This window comes from Vombatus ursinus, unplaced genomic scaffold (assembly GCF_900497805.2).
Source record: "Vombatus ursinus unplaced genomic scaffold, bare-nosed wombat genome assembly UNPS02014826.1, whole genome shotgun sequence".
NCBI classification, from domain to species: Eukaryota; Metazoa; Chordata; class Mammalia; order Diprotodontia; family Vombatidae; genus Vombatus; species Vombatus ursinus.
The window spans coordinates 8,248,004-8,264,375 of record NW_020954604.1 but is presented as its reverse complement, the minus strand read 5'-3'; the positions used below and the strand labels follow the sequence as shown (position 1 = coordinate 8,264,375).

General features: G+C 35.7%; 1 protein-coding gene across 5 annotated transcripts in view; it reads right to left on the bottom strand.

Annotated features, from left to right (window-relative positions):
• Window positions 1-16,372, bottom strand: part of SUPT3H (SPT3 homolog, SAGA and STAGA complex component) — a 663,195-nt gene that overhangs the window by 564,931 nt on the left and 81,892 nt on the right. The gene's annotated exons all lie outside the window — the stretch shown is intronic.

Sequence of the window (16,372 nt, the reverse complement as noted above, 5' to 3'; positions counted from 1 at the left end):
AGGAACTATGTGAATACAACTATAAATTACTTTTCACACAAATAAAATCAGATCTAAACACCTAGAAAAACATTAATTGTTCATGTGCAGACCAAGCCAATATAACAAAAATGACAATTCTACCTAAATTAATCTATTTATTCAATGCCATACCAAACTATGAAAATAATATTTTATAGAGGTAGAAAAAATAATAACAAAATTCATCTGAAGGAACAAAAGCTCAAGGATATCAAGGGAATCAATGGAAAAAAAAATGCGAAAGAAGGTGGGCTAGCCATACTAGACCTCAAACTGTATTATACAGAGGAAATTATCAAAACAATTTGGTACTAGCTAAGAAATAGAGTGGTAGTTCAGTGGAACAGGTTACACATGCAAGAAACAACAGTTAACGACTATAGTAATCTACTATTTGATAAATCCAAAGATTCCAGTTTCTGGGATAAGAAATCACTATTTAACAAAAACTGCTGGGAAAACTGGAGAACAGTATGGCAGAAACTGGGCACAGACCAACATTTTACACCCTATACCAAGATACACTCAAAATGGGTACATGATTTAGATATAAAGACTGATACAATAAGCAAACTAGGAGAGCAGATCCATGGAGAAGGGAAGAATTTATGACCAAACAAGAGATAGAGAACATTATGAAACACAAAATGGCTAATTTTGATTGCATTAAATTGAAAAATTTTTGCACAAACAAAGCCAATGCAACCAAGATTAGGAGGGAGGCAGAACACTGGGAAAGAATTTTTATAACCAGCATCTCGGAGTCAAATTTATAATACAAGTCATTCCCTAATTGATAAATGTTCAAAGGATATGAACAATGAGTTTTCAAAGAAATCCAAGCTATCTATAGTCACATGAAAAAATTCTCTAATTCACTATTGGTCAAAGAAATGCAAATTGAAACAACTCTAAGTTACCACCTCACACCTAATCAAAGTGGTTAATATGATAAAAAAGGAAAATATTGGGTTAGAGAGGATGTGGGAAAACTGGGACACTAATGCACTGTAGGTTGAGTTGTGAACTGATCCAACCATTCTGGGAAGCAATTTGGAATTACGCCCAAAGGGATATAAAACTCTGCATACCCTTTGATATAGCAATACCACTACTAGGTCTATATCCCAAAGACATCCAAAAAAAAAAAAAAGGAAAAGGATTTATTTATACAAAAATAGTTATACCAACTCTTTTTATGTTGGCTAAGAATTGGAAATCAAAGACATGCCCAACAATTAGGGAATGGCTAAACAAGTTGGGGTATGTGATTGCAGTGGAATATTATTGTGCTCTAAGAAATGACAAGTAGGATAATTTCAGAAAAACCTGGAAAGACTTATGTGAACAGATGCATAGTGCAACGAACCGAACCAGGAGAAAGTTGTATTAATAGTAACAATACTGTTCAAAGAAGAACTGGGAATGACTTAGCTATTTTCAGCAATACGATGATCCAAGGCAATCCTAAAGACCTAATGATGAAGCATACTATCCACCTCCACAGAAAGAACTGATATTGATTGAACACAGACTGAAGCATGCTATTTTTCACTTTTTCTTTTTTTTCTTTTGTGTCTTCTTGTACAAAATTATTAATATGGAAATATTTTACACAATTACACATGTATAACCCGCATATGATTGCCTACCCTCCCGGGGGGGGGGGGAAGGAGGGATAGAATTTGGAACTCAAAACTTTAAACAAAAAATGTTAAAAAAAAAAATAATAATAATAACCCCCTCATCGGGCACTCAGCATAGACCTCCTTCCACAGCAAACATCTGAAGACTCAACCCCCATCGATTATTGTTAACTTTCACTACATCCAGAAATGTGCTAGGCTCTGGGGGAGAGATAAACTTGCATAAGACAAGTCCCATCTGCATGGCAATCACCATTTCGTAGAGGGATGTGAAAAATTACTCTAAGACACAGTGATGCGGGAGAAGAACCACTGCAGTTCTTGCCATGGACTGGAGCCTTGGCTCCCAACTAGACTGAGCAGGGCCTACTGGGGCCTTTGAGGGAGAAGCACCTGCCTTCCTGTCCTTGTTCGCATCCCAGGAAATGAGACCCTGGGCTGAGGCCCTGGGCCGAGCCCAGGCAGCCGAGGCCCTTGGCACTCCAAAGCAACCCTGCTTCTAAGACTGGAAGCCAGAGACCAGGAGTGGAGTCCTGCTGTGTGACCCTAGACAGGTTACTGAAAGTTTCTGAGCATGTTTTCTCACTAGAAGGGGGACATCATACTTGGACATCCTCTCTCATAGGAGGAAAAGTGTTTTGGAAACCATGAAGCTATATTAATGTGCCTTATAATTGTTGTTATTGTTAGATGTCATCTTTGCCATCATCAGAGCATTGTTGTATCTGTTTAAATAAAGAAGGATTTTCAGCTGCACCAGGCCACTACCTAGCAAAACAGCAAAGTAAGAGACTTCTCTTTCCTTTTTGTTCTGCTCTTTTATTGTTTTCTTCTAACATTAGTCCTCATTAAACAAATAAGCATCCAAGAAAAACAAGCAACATAAAAATAATTAGGCAGAAACATATAAGCACCAATCATGTGTTTGTTTTCAAAATGTGCATGGTAACCTAAAAAAGAAAAAAAATTTAAAAAAATTATCCAGCCTGCAAAAAAATAAATAAATAAATATAAATAAATAATTGATTTTCAGAATTGTACATTTCGTGTTTAGTTGGAGTCTTCTTATTTACTGAGTTTTTTAGTTGCATGGTTATCAGTGATCTGTTTTTATTTTCTTCAGTTGAAGAAAATGTTAGGAGACATAAGGTTCCCTTAAGGAATGTTTTAGCTGCATACTAAAAGTTAATCACATTATTCTTATTTTTCTCTGATGAATTTTCTATCATTTCTGTGAGTTATTCTTTGACCTGCCCATTCTTTTTTTTTCCACATCTTTTTTTTTTTTTTTTTTGCTTTTTGGTGAAGCAATCGGAGATAAGTGACTTGCCCAGGGTCACACAGGTAGTAAGTGTCAAGTGTCTGAGGCCAGATTTGAACTCAGGTCCTCCTGACTCAAAGGCCAGAGCTCTATTCACTGCGCCACCTAGTTGCCCCAACCTGCCCATTCTTTAAGATTAAATTAGACTCTAACTTTTATTCCTTTCTTGAAAGATCCTTTATTAAATATAATTTTATTGCATTATCACTAAAAAATTTGATATTTATGCTTTTCTGCCATTTTGTGAGATTTTTATATCTTAGTATATGGTCAATTTTTGCAAAACTGCCACAGCTGAGAAATACGTATTTTTTTTTAGTACTTATTAAGTAATCTCCAGAAAGTCATCATATCTAACTTCTACAAAATTCTACTCAGATCTTTAACTTCTTTTCTGTTTACCTTTTTTCATCGAAATATGAAAAAGGTACACTGAGGCTGCACACTATTATAATCTAATGTCTATTTTAGTCTGAAATTCAATTAACTATTCCTCAAAATATTTAGATGTTATTATGTTTCATGTGTGTAGCACATGTGTAAAATACTACTACTTATATTATCTATATTGTTTTTAGTTTCCCTAAACTGGCAAACTGTTTTTAATCAAGCCTGCTTTTTAACTATTTCATGCTCTGAGATGACTGCTACTTCGTTTTCTCTTTCATCTGACACATAATAAACTTTTTTTGACCTCTTATTTTGATTCTTTATGTTTCAAGTATATTTCTTGTAAACAGCATAATATTGGATTATATTTTCTAATTCATTCTGCTAAGCTTTTTAATGTAAAATTTTATTGATTTCACATTCAGTTATTATTAACTGTAGATTTTCCTCCATTCTATTTCACCTTGCACTTTTTCCTCTCTTGCTATCCACTTTTTTTACAGAGAAAAATGTGCTTAACATCACTCATCTATAAAAGATCAATTTTTGCTAGACTGCCCTTATATTCATGCCTTGATCATGATCACAGATTTTTATTCCTTCATTTCTTTTAAACTTCACTTTACTTCCCACCAAATGATTCTTGATTTTGTGTTGCTTAGGTCTTATCAAAGCTACCATCTGTGTTAACTACACCCCCACCCTTCCTTTCCCTTCCCTATTTCCCAGTTAAGTTTAAAATATTTCTACATCAAACTCTGTGTGTGTGTGTGTGTGTGTGTGTGTGTGTGTATGAGAGTGAGAGAGAGAGAGAGAGAGAATTTAACATTCCTTTCTCTGGTTCAAATGAAAATGAGGTTCATGTGATGTCTATCCCACCCATCTCTTCCTCCATGTTTATACATTCTTCATCTTATTACCAATATTATGTGAGATAATAAGTTCCCTCCCTTACCTCTTTCTTCTTTTACTTCCCTCATACATTCCTATTTCCTTCCCTTTTATTTCTTCCTTTAAGACTGTAACAGAAACAGAACTAAACCACCTTCAGGCCTTCTGTCTTGAAGATGTCAGAGTTCTAAGGAAACACGTGTTTATTTTCCCACCTCCTCATTAGACTACAAGTAATTTATCATTATATAGTCACTTTGAAATGCTCAAATGTATCTACATTTTTAGTTTTCTCTTGACTATTTTATTTGTCTTTCAAAGCTTCTACTCAGCTCTATTCTTGAGAGCAGGAATGACTGAAAGTTTTCCATTCAATTAAAGGTCAGTTTCCCCCCCAGTAACTTAGACTGTTTTGTATTATAAGTAATTCTTGTTTGTAACTTTTATCTTTCACCACATGGAATATGATAGTATCAGATTTCTTCTTTCCTTTACAATGGTAGCTGCCAAGTCTTGTGTGATCTGGACCGTGATTTCTTGGTAACCAAATTCTTTTTTTTTTTTAGCTGACTGTAATAGTTTGCTTTGACCTGGAAGCACTGGACACCAGGTTTGGAAAGTTTTTATTTGAAGGTTTCTTTCAGGAACTGACCAGCATATACCTCTGATTTTCATTTTTCTTCTGTTTTTAGTAATCTGGGCAGTTTTCATTTATTGTTTCTTGAAATAGAGTATTAACTAATTTTTTAAAGAATGATTTTCATGTAATCTGATGATTTTTTAGATTGTCTCACTAACTTATTTTCAAGATTGTTTTTGATAGCACATAAGTTAAGTTTTCTTCTTTTTCCCAATCTTTTGAATTTTTTTTTAATATATGTCTTGCAACATCATGAAATCATTGCTTTCTATTTGGCCCATTCTAATTTTCATGAGGAAGCAGCTAGATGGCTCAGTAGAGAGAATGCTGGGCCTGGAGTCAAAAAGACCTGAGCTCAAATCCAGCCTCAGGCATTATGTGACACTGAGCAAGTCACTTAACCTCTGTTTGTCTTAATCCACTAGAGAAGGAAATTGTAAACCACTTCAGCACCTTTGCCAAGAAAACGCCACATGGAGTCACAAAGAACTGAAGGGACAACAGAAGCCAACTCCCTCATTTACAGAAAAGAAAACTGTGGCCAAGGGAAATTCAGTGATTTGGGTGCATGCAAAAGCTATTGAGGGAAAATTGATCAAGAGTTAGCAACTGATTAAATATGAGAGGGGAGAGAAAAAACCCCCAATTGACACTTCCTCATATATCTCTTCTACCTTTTGTAGTTAAACACTTGAAAAAGTCACCTACAATAGGTGCTTCCACTTTCTTTTCTCTCATTCTCTTCTTTACCGCTTACAATCTGGCTTCTGACCTTAACATCCCACCAAAACTGCTCCCTCCAAAGTCACCAATGATCTCTATGTTGCCAAATCCAGTGGCCTTTTCTCAATCTTCATTCTCTTCTATCTCTCTGTAGCCTTTGACACTGTTGATCACTCTCTTCTCCTTGAGACTCTTCTTTCTAGGTTTTTGGGACTCCACTCTCTTCTGCTTCTCCTTCTATCTATCTGACCACTTCTTCTCTGTCTCCTTTGTTGGATCCTCTTCCAGCTCATGCCCTCTAAGTGTAGGTGGTCCTCAGAATTCCTGGGCCCTCTTCTCTCTCTCTATACTACTTCACTTGATGACCTTATCAGCTCATTTAATTACCATCTCTATGCTGATGATGCTCCTGATAATATCCTGCCCCAAACTCTCAGATGATCTTCAATCTCACATCTCCAACTGCCTTTCAGACATCTCTAACTGGATGTCCATTAGACATCTTAAATTTAAATATGTTGAACCACTCCCCCCTCAAATCCTCCCACACCACCTTCCCTATTGTTGCTGTTTGTCCTTCATTTTCAAAGTGGACCAATGACATCACAGGTGAATTGGATTTAAATGAGGCAAAGTTACACAGACATCAGTCTCACTCTCTTCAAGTGTCATCAAAGTCCAGTGGCAAGACAAAAGTCAAGATAATTGGTGATGGCCCAGGATACAGTGGATGACTTTGATGTCTTCAATATCTGACCAAGCTCTAAGCACTCCACAGCACCTGTTTCAGCTACCTTCATGGCCACTGGAACAAATTTTTTTCCATCCACTCATTCTACCAGGAGAAGTCTTCACATGCTTGGATAGACATCTCCCTAACTCACCAACAGGTTTACCTGGTTTACCCATCTGCCAAGACAATTTACCAAGGTGTAGCCGCTGTACACACTACAACTTCTTGGAGCCACAGGTGAAAGTTGGGTGAAAGGTGAACACCAAAGACAGATGAGCAGTCCTGAAAAGGGCTCAGCAAGCACTCACATCAGATGTACTGGTCTTCCTAAAACATTCCATACACATCCCCTATTACTGAAAAGGGCAACATCATCCTTCCAATCCCTCAGGCTCACAACTTAGAAGTCATCCTATACTCCTCACTACCTCTCATCTCCTATATTCAATCTGTGGCCAAGATCCACTGATTTCACCTTTGCAATATCTCTCAAATATGTCTCATTTTCTCCTCTGACACTGCCATCTCTTCAACGCAGGTCCTCATTACCTCACCCTTGGACTATTTCAATAGCATGCCTGCCTCAAGTCTCTTCCCACTCCAATCCATCCTCCAGTCAGCCACTAAAGTAATTTTCCTCACAGATCTAATCATGTCACACACATCCCCTACTCAATAAACTCCAGTGGTTCCTACTGCCTCCAGAAGGAGATAGCTAGCCCCCTCCTACTTTTCCAGTCTTCTTATACCTTGCTCTCTGATAACGTACTTTTCAATCCACGGACCTCCTAGCTGTTCCATGGACAAAACACTGCATCTCTCAGCTCCAGGCATTTTCTCTGGCTATCCCCCATGCCTGAATACTCTCCTTTCCTCCACTCTGAATACTGATCTCCTTGGCTTCCTTTAAGTTCCAACTAAAATGCCATCCTTTACTTCTCCAATTTGCCTTCTCCAATACCTCTTAATTCTAGTGCCTTCTCTTTGTTAATTTTTTCCTATTTATCCTGTATATAGCTTGCTTTTATATTTGTTTGCATGCTGTCTGTCATTACACTATAAGCTCCTTGAAAACAGAAACTGTCTTTTGTCTTTTTTTTTTATCCAAAGGGCTTAGCACAATGTTTGGCACATAGCAGACCAATAAACGTTTATTACTGATTAAGAGAGAAAAGGGTTGAGGAAGATTTGTAGGATGCAAATTTACAAAGAATGGTGATTCTCTTAATAAAATTACATAAGTTAGAAGTAAGAGTGGGTTTAAGAGGAAAAATAATGCATTGCTTAATATACGTTGAATTTGAGATGTTTTGGGACAGAGAGGTAGAAAAGTCTAGCAAGAAGTTTGTGATATAAGACTGCAGTTCAGGAGAGACCTAAGGATTGGATACGTAGATCTGTAATTCATAGGATCACTTAACCAGATTCAGAGTTAAAAAACCATGGGGGCTTAAAGTCCCAGAGATCTAGAGAGGTTAAATAACTTGCTCAAGGTCATACAGAAAAGCCAGGATCCAAAGTCAGGTATTCTGAATGGAATTCTCTGTATTAAGATAATAATTGAACTTACAGAAGCTAATGAAAACACCCAGAAAGTTTAGAGAAAGAAAAGGGTCCAGGACAGAGCCCAAATACACACACACATACACACGAAGTGAAACAAGGATATAGATAATGCAAAGAATACTTAGAAATTAAATAAGTGGTATTGATATGTTTTTCTTTAAAAAGAAGAGGAAGCTTAACCTTTAATCAAGGTGTCCAAGAAAAAACAAAACAAAACAAAACAAAAAAACAAGGTCAGCACTTCTGATAACAGCATCATCAGTCTTAAAAAGGAAGCAAAGGTTCCAGAAGGATTTCATTCTGCAGAAGCACAAGAGCTACTGGTGAAGGTGAGACAGAAGTTAACTCTACTTTTCCCCACATTTACTTTCCATTACAACTAAGTCTAGGGATACACAGGTGAGAAAGGAGAGAGAAAACAGAGAATGACCTTCATGAGATACCAATAGGTACTTCAGTGAATGACATACATTGATCTTTATTAGGTCATAACCTTACAGAAAGGTACAAGGTCAAAACTCTTTCTAGAAACCCAAGTGGTGAGCTACACACACCACCTTCTGAGGATTATTAATAAATTCTACCCTTCAAAAGCAAATTGTTAACCACGACAGAAAACAGAAAACATAGACTGAAAATATAAAATACAAATAGCCTTTCAGAAGTGTGCTACTATCATAAAAATACAAAAATTAGGCTATGAAAATGATAACCTAACATACAAGCAAACTTCTCACACAGTATAATTTGAAAACATGTCAAAGAAAAGACCTCAGTCTCTTAATAAAACTTAATGGCAGATGATATCACCTTCTTTTGAAAAATGACTTCAATATGTCAACTAGCTGACAATTAGCCCCCAAAAGTTACTACAAAAGCTTACAAAGTCACAGCAGTTACCCAATTTCTAACAGTTACATGTTGGTTGCAGTTGAAATGTCTTTTTTTTCCCCAAAGAATTGTAAAACTTGTACAAAACACTACATTTTGAGGGCACAAGACATAATGAGGGAATACAGTATGAAACCTATGATTGTATAGGTGTTCAAGTTAGTGTTCAATAAAGAGACTACAAAGAATGACAAAGACTGTGAAATCACACCGGCAAGACTTATGGACTATAAGCAAACAGTTAGATGCACTGTAAATGATACCAATATCTATCAGTCAAAGAAAGACAATAGGTATAGAAAATACAATCACTAATTCCCTTATAAGTGGGAGTAGCTGGCAAGAAACTGGGGAAAAGCAAATACTGCAGAATAAGACTGAGTACAGGTAGGCCCCAATTAAGGAGAACAATGTATCCTCTAAGGCAGAGTTTCTTAAACCCAGATCCAAGATCCGTTTTGGTTCCTTGGCATTGCATGGCCAGATGGCATGCACAGTACAAAGTGCAGTAAAGTTCCACAATGCATCACGAAAAGTGATGCCAGAAACACCTGGGATTCATTACATGTTTGATTCTGAATTGATTTTTAGTAATTCCATGTTCAGAAACCTTTTACTGTTACCAAATTTTTTGTGATCCCACATGGGTCACATGGGCCACATGGGCCACACCCATAGTTTAAGAAGCTCTGCTCTAGGACAATCATATAATCAAATTCTCACTACTCTAAGTTATAATTTTGTAAAATATGTTAATTTGTTCCAGACCAATAGCAATATGCAATGTGAACTTGAATAATAACTACTTCACTGGATTCATTATTCACACTCATCAGCAAATAGCTGTATTCTCAAAGAGATCACTGTCACTCTGAAGCAGATCTTTCTCCTTCATATTCATACAAGTATTTTCAGAAAAAGAGATGCATTCAAGAGGGAAAATACAACTGAAGTGAGGAAAAGACATATAAATGTTTTAAGTGACAAGTCTGTGTTAAAAAAATTCTCTTTAGAGAAACAGTAAGAAAATCTACATATTTTACTAAAGTTCTTCAATTTTTAAAAAATAAAAATTAATTAATAAATTATGTCAACAATACTATGGCAATTCATCATATACTTAGGAATGCCAAAAGGTAGTAGAAAATTACTAGCCTGGCTATGGCTACCAGGCACCCATAACTCAATTTTTTAAACCCTTAAGTCAACTGTACCCAGGGACTTCCCAAATTCGACAACCAACCTAGACACCTTATTTTGGGCCTAAGCCCACATTAGAGAGTTCAGTAAAAGTCTAGGCTGGCCTAGGAAGACCAACAGAACAAGATGGTATGCAAGGTGCTTAGAAAATTTTTACGCAGCTGCAGGATACTTTAGGACTAGAGACTAGTCCTAAAGAGAAAAGAAAGAGAATACAAAGTAGTATATTTCCATACCAACCTAGGGAATCCCCCAAATGAGGGATCAGGAAGAAGCTTATAGAAAATCTCTAGTCATACCTAACTCCCTAGGCTTATAGATGGGAATGCCATAAAACTTTAACCCACTCCACAAAACAAACAAGTAAATGTGTTAATTAATTAAAAGAAAAAAGTAAATCCATTCATTTATATGGTATACTAATAAAATAAGAATCATAGAAATTAAATGTCCACTTTTCTGTTATTCAAGTTGTCTCTAGTTATTTCAAAGAATGTCAATAAATTCATGCATTCAAAATATTTATATAGCTATTGTGTGCAGAGGATATTAATAAATAAGCAATAAGAGCAAAACAAAGTTTATAGAAGATAAAATCGCTGATCTCGTGGAGCTTATACTGTAGTGGGGAGATAGAACACAAATACTGATAGCAATAACACACAACATTATATGATAAACACACTAGAGAGTTGCAGAACAAGCTATTATGTGAAGTTAAGTCAACAAGCTCATATTGAGTACTTATTATGTGTCAGGCACTGGGCTAAGCTCTGAGAATTCAAATACAAAAGCAAAAAAAAAAAAAAAGGAAAAGTCCCTGCCCTCAAGAAGCTTACATACTAGTGGAAGAAGCAAACATATTAAAGAGAGTTGAAAAGATTGGGAGGAGGGAGGGTCACTAGAAGAAGTGCTTACATGGCCGTATGGTAACAAAGTCAGGAGAATGAAGGATGGTCTGGGCCTACCTCAAAAATAGAGGTTCCTGATTGATTTCACCAATGAGATAAGGGGGTCACAAGGGCAGAGGAAGAAGGCCACTAAGGAATGGTGGACAAAGTGTAAAGAGTGAAGCATGATCGGTCTGGGCCTTTCCTCAAAATGTAAAGACTAAGAAGGATAGTTATTTCCAACTGGGAAGCTCACAACATAGCAGAACAAAATTGTTTTAATTGACCCTCCCTCCTCCCAATCTTTTCAACTCTCTTTAATATGTTTGCTTCTTCCACTAGTATGTAAGCTTCTTGAGGGCAGGGACTTTTCCTTTTTTTTTTTTTTTTGCTTTTGTATTTGAATTCTCAGAGCTTAGCCCAGTGCCTGACACATAATAAGTACTCAATATGAGCTTGTTGACTTAACTTCACATAATAGCTTGTTCTGCAACTCTCTAGTGTGTTTATCATATAATGTTGTGTGTTATTGCTATCAGTATTTGTGTTCTATCTCCCCACTACAGTATAAACAATAAAACCATTTGAAAAATATCATATATAGAAGTTGGTTGGAAGCAGAAACACTAGGAGCTAAGAGCTCTCTACCTTCCTCCCTGGGAACTGAAATATTTCTGTTTTCTTCCCTCTGAGCTGAGATGTGTCTGCCTTCTGGGAGCCAGCTCTGTATGTGCACTAGCCAAATCAACTTGTAGTAGACCAAAGTGTAGAGGTACAGGTCCCTTGGGACCCAGAGACCTTCATCCCAGGAATTGTTGACATTCAAGGATGTGCTTGTGGACTTCACTGAGGAAGAGTGGTGCCTCCTGGACCACTCTCAAAAAGAGCTGCACAAGGAGGTCATGCTGGAGAATCTCCAGAACCTGCTGTCCCTGGATGATATGATGATATGCTTGGAAAATCCCAAAGACTCAACTAAAAAGTTCATTGAAGCAGTTTTACCAAATCATCAGAATATAAAATGAACCCACATAAATCAACAGCATTCCTACATATCACCAACACAACCTTGTAAGAAGAGATGCTAAGAGATACCCCATTCAAAATAACTCTACACAATATAAAACTCCTGTGAGTACAGCCACCAAAACAAAGCCAGGAAGTACATGAACATAAAAATAAATAAAACATTTTTTGTAGAAATAAGAGCAGATGTAAAGAATTAGAGAAATATTGATTGTTCATGGGTAGACAGATCCAATATAATAAAAATGACAATTTTACCTAAACTAATATATAGATTCAATGGCACACCAATTAAATTGCCAAAACATTAATTTACTGAGCTAAAAAACAGATAAAATTTGTGTGGAAGAATAAAAGGTCAAGAATATCAAAGTAATCAATGAAAAAATGTAAAGGAAGGAGGTCTAGCAATACCAGATCTTAAACTCTATTATAAGACAGTAATTATCAAAACTATCTGGTACTGGCTAGGAAACAGAAAGGTAAATCAATGGAACAGAGCAGATACAGTAACAAATAAATATGAGAACCTTATATTTGACAAATGTAAAGGTTTAAGATTTGGGGATCAGAATTCATTATTTGTTAAAAATTTTTGGAAAAACTAGAAAGAAGTATGGCAGAAATTGGGCATAGACCAGTACCTTACACCATTTATCAAAGTAACGTTAAAATGAATGCATGATCTAGATATAAAGCGAGATTTTATAAGAAAATTTAAGGCCATCGGGACTTACGGATAGGATACAATTTATGAATACACAAGAGATAGAGAACAGAGTGATATGTAAAATGGATAATTTTCATTGCATTAAATTTAAAAAGGTCTTGTACAAATTAAGCAAATTTAGTCAAGATCAAGAAGGAAAGCAGTAAATTGGGTAAAAAATTTTATAAACAGTTTCTCAAAGAAAAGGTTCATACCTTAAATATACTAAGATCTTTGTAAAATCTGTAAAGGTACAAATCATTCCTTAATTGGTAAATGATAGAAGGATATGAACAAGCAGTTTTCCAATGAAGAAATCTAAGTGCTGTATAGTCATAGGACAAAATACTCTACTTCATTATTGAGTTAAGAAATGCAAATTAAAACAACCTTGAGATATAATTTTACAGCTATCAAATTGGCTAAGATATTTGAAAGGTAATGTGACAAAATGATGGAGGAGATGTGGAAAAATTAGGACACTAATTCATTGTTGGTGCAATTATGAACTGATCCAACCATTTTGAAGAGTAAACTGGAATTATGCCAAAAGAGTTATTAAACTGCCTATAACATTTGACCAAGTGATACTACTATTAAGTCTATTTCCCATGTTGATTAAAGAAAAAGGAAAAGAACATATATGTTCTAGAATATCTATAGCAGCTCTTTTTCTGGTGGCAAAGAACTGAAAATTGCAGGGATGCCTATCAATTGGAATGGTTGAACAAATTGTGGTGACATGAACTTATATGGATTATACATCTTGCTGTCAAGAAACACTCAAAAGAGCAAGGAAGTGCCAGATATTAATTTCTGTATAATATTATCAAAGTGGTTTAAACCAGTTGGAAATTCAAAAAGCAACTAATAACACTCCAACATTTTTCTCTCTGAGGACCTAAAAACCACATCACATAATGCTTTCTCAGGGAGGCAAAGTTGATTGTACATATTCATAAAAGAATTTAGGTAGCTTTATAGACAGAGATATCTCAAGTTACAAAGTATGAGAAATAATGAATTGAGGAGAAGTGAGGAGGCAGTTTTAAGTGACTAGAGAGAATACTTCAAATGGAAAATACTGTAATTTGCAAATATTTTCCCAAAAGCATAAGAAGTCAGTGTTCAATCATTTCCTTTTTTATTGATCCAACCACTTAAGGAGAAAATTTAAGTTTGCTTTACCATGTAGATCTAAGAGATAAAAGTCTACTTTTCTCAAGTTACATTTCCAAATTACAATTTTAAGTCCCTTTTCTCTCCCTCACCTTCCCCCAAAAAACTCTATCCGATTGAAGGTAATGATGGATTGTACATGTTTTAAGTAATTAATAAAAAAAAACATAAATTACTTTAATATTCAAGAGCAAATCACATTGTATCATGGAACACAAGTTCAAATCCAGCCTGAGATACTTGTTAGCTGTCTGACCCTAAAGCAAGTCACTTAAACCCGTTTACCTCAATGTCATCAACTGTAAAATGGGAATAACAGTACCACCTATATCATAGGGTTGTTGTAAGGACTAAATGAGATAATATTTGAAAAGAATTCAGCACAGTGCTTGGCACATAGTAGGTGCTACACAAATGCTAGCTATTATTATTTATGTAAATGAACACAAAATATAACTAAATTTATAGAGGGCTTTCCCAACTATTTAATCATTACAACGAACTTGTAAATATGCGACTTGCTATTGTAAGTATTCTAGTTGTCTAAAAAGCTGTTATCATTTTTCCTAAAACTCTAACACAGACTATTACCAGAAGTGATTTCAAAGCCACACAAAGAGACCTTACAAAGCAAGAAAAGTCCATAACAAGAAAGGTCAAAAGACAAGGAGTCCTAGTATGTGCTAAGCACTTTAAAAATATTATCTGATTTGATTTTCACAACAACTTTGAGAGGTAGGGACTGTTATTATCCTCTTTCTACAGTTGAAGAAACTGAGGCAAACAGATTTGCCAAGGGTTATACAACAATAAGCGTCTGAGGCAATATTTGAACTCAGGTCTTCCTGACTCCGGGCCCAGCACCCTATCCATTGTGTCACCTAACTGCCTCATCTCATTGTCCAAAGGATAGGGACTGGACTTGTGATTTCATTGTTTAAGAAATTTTTAGATGAGTAAACTCTACCAGTGTAAATTAGCACCTTTTCAGTAACTTAAAGTCTTACAGAATTGCCTTTTAAAGCTATAGGAGGCTGTGACTTCCCAGGATTCTACTATCAATATGTGTTAAAGACAATACTGGAACCCAATATTCCTGGTTCTAAGTCCATCTTTCTATCCTCTATGCTATCCATGGTTGCCTGTGAAATGAAAATAAGTAGAATCTCTGTCTTTCCTGTCAACAATCTCTTACTATTTAATGGGAAAAGGAGATAGACAACTCATAAAGTTAAAAGTTGGATGGACAGCCCACTGCTCCACTGGCGTCCTTGCAAAAAGTTGGGAAGACCTCCTTTAGGGGATTTATGGAAGTACATAGAAAAAAAGTTACACAGGTTGAAAAGGCATGGCTGGGTTATGATTTGCACCTTTGGAGAGGGAGTTTTCATTATAATGTTTTGATTAGTCTTTTATATATAGTCTACTGATTGTAGATACTAATAAATGTTAAATAAAATTGAATTACTGAATTGAAGAAGCTTAAGACATAAAATATTAAGAGTGGGTAGTAGTGATAAATGCTAGTAAAATCAATGCACATTTTATGGATTACTGAAAATTTTCCTAGTCTTGAATCTTTTGAAAACTAACTAAGTTTCAATAGTGAATTCCCTAAGGCTGTTTTGATATTCGATTTTATATTTTGACTGATTAAAATGATTTTGGCAGTGAACCAGACTGTAGAAAAAATTGTATCTTTTAGGGCACTTTGTTCTCATTTGTAAGTAAACTATAATTGTCCAGTTTCATTTTCATGTTTGTTTCATTTGATTTCATACTCTTGCCCTCAGATAACACAGTGGAGTAGAGTTCAAATCCACCCTCAGATTCTTACTAGCTGTGTGACCCTGAGCCAGTCACTTAACTTCTTTTGCCTCAGTTTTCCCAGCTGCAAAATGGTGATAATAATAGCACCTACCTCCCAGGGTTGCTGAGAAAATCAAATGAGACAACTAAAGTTAAGAATTAAAGTTCTTAGCACAGTGACTAGAACATAGTAGGTGTTACTGTTATTATTATTAGACAGGGATTGTTCATGATCAGCATCACTGGGAGAGTATCCACACTGACAATATCACAAATCTACTCAAACGCTACCAATAAATCAACAAGCATTTATTAAATGCCTACTATGTGCCAGGAACCATGTATATAAAACTATTTGATTTAGAACTAGAAAGGACCTTAAATTAACCCCTTTATTTTACAGATGATGAAACTGATTCTTAGAAAGATTATGCCTTGCCCAAATTACATGTAATAAGTACACACATGTTCATGTATTTTTGTTTGTATACATCATATGCAGGTATATGTGTATATATGTATATGTGCCTGTATCCCAGAGACATACTGACATTGATTTTCCAAGGGAATCAGGGCTTTCTTTCTATTGTCCTATCTCTACCCAACTGGGCTACGGGCTACCTACAAATATGAAGAAGGTAAGACAAACAGTGTATCTCACTATACAGAAAGACAACTGCATGTGATTCTCAGTACATTCTAAAATCCAATATTTATGAATAATCCTTTCAATTTTC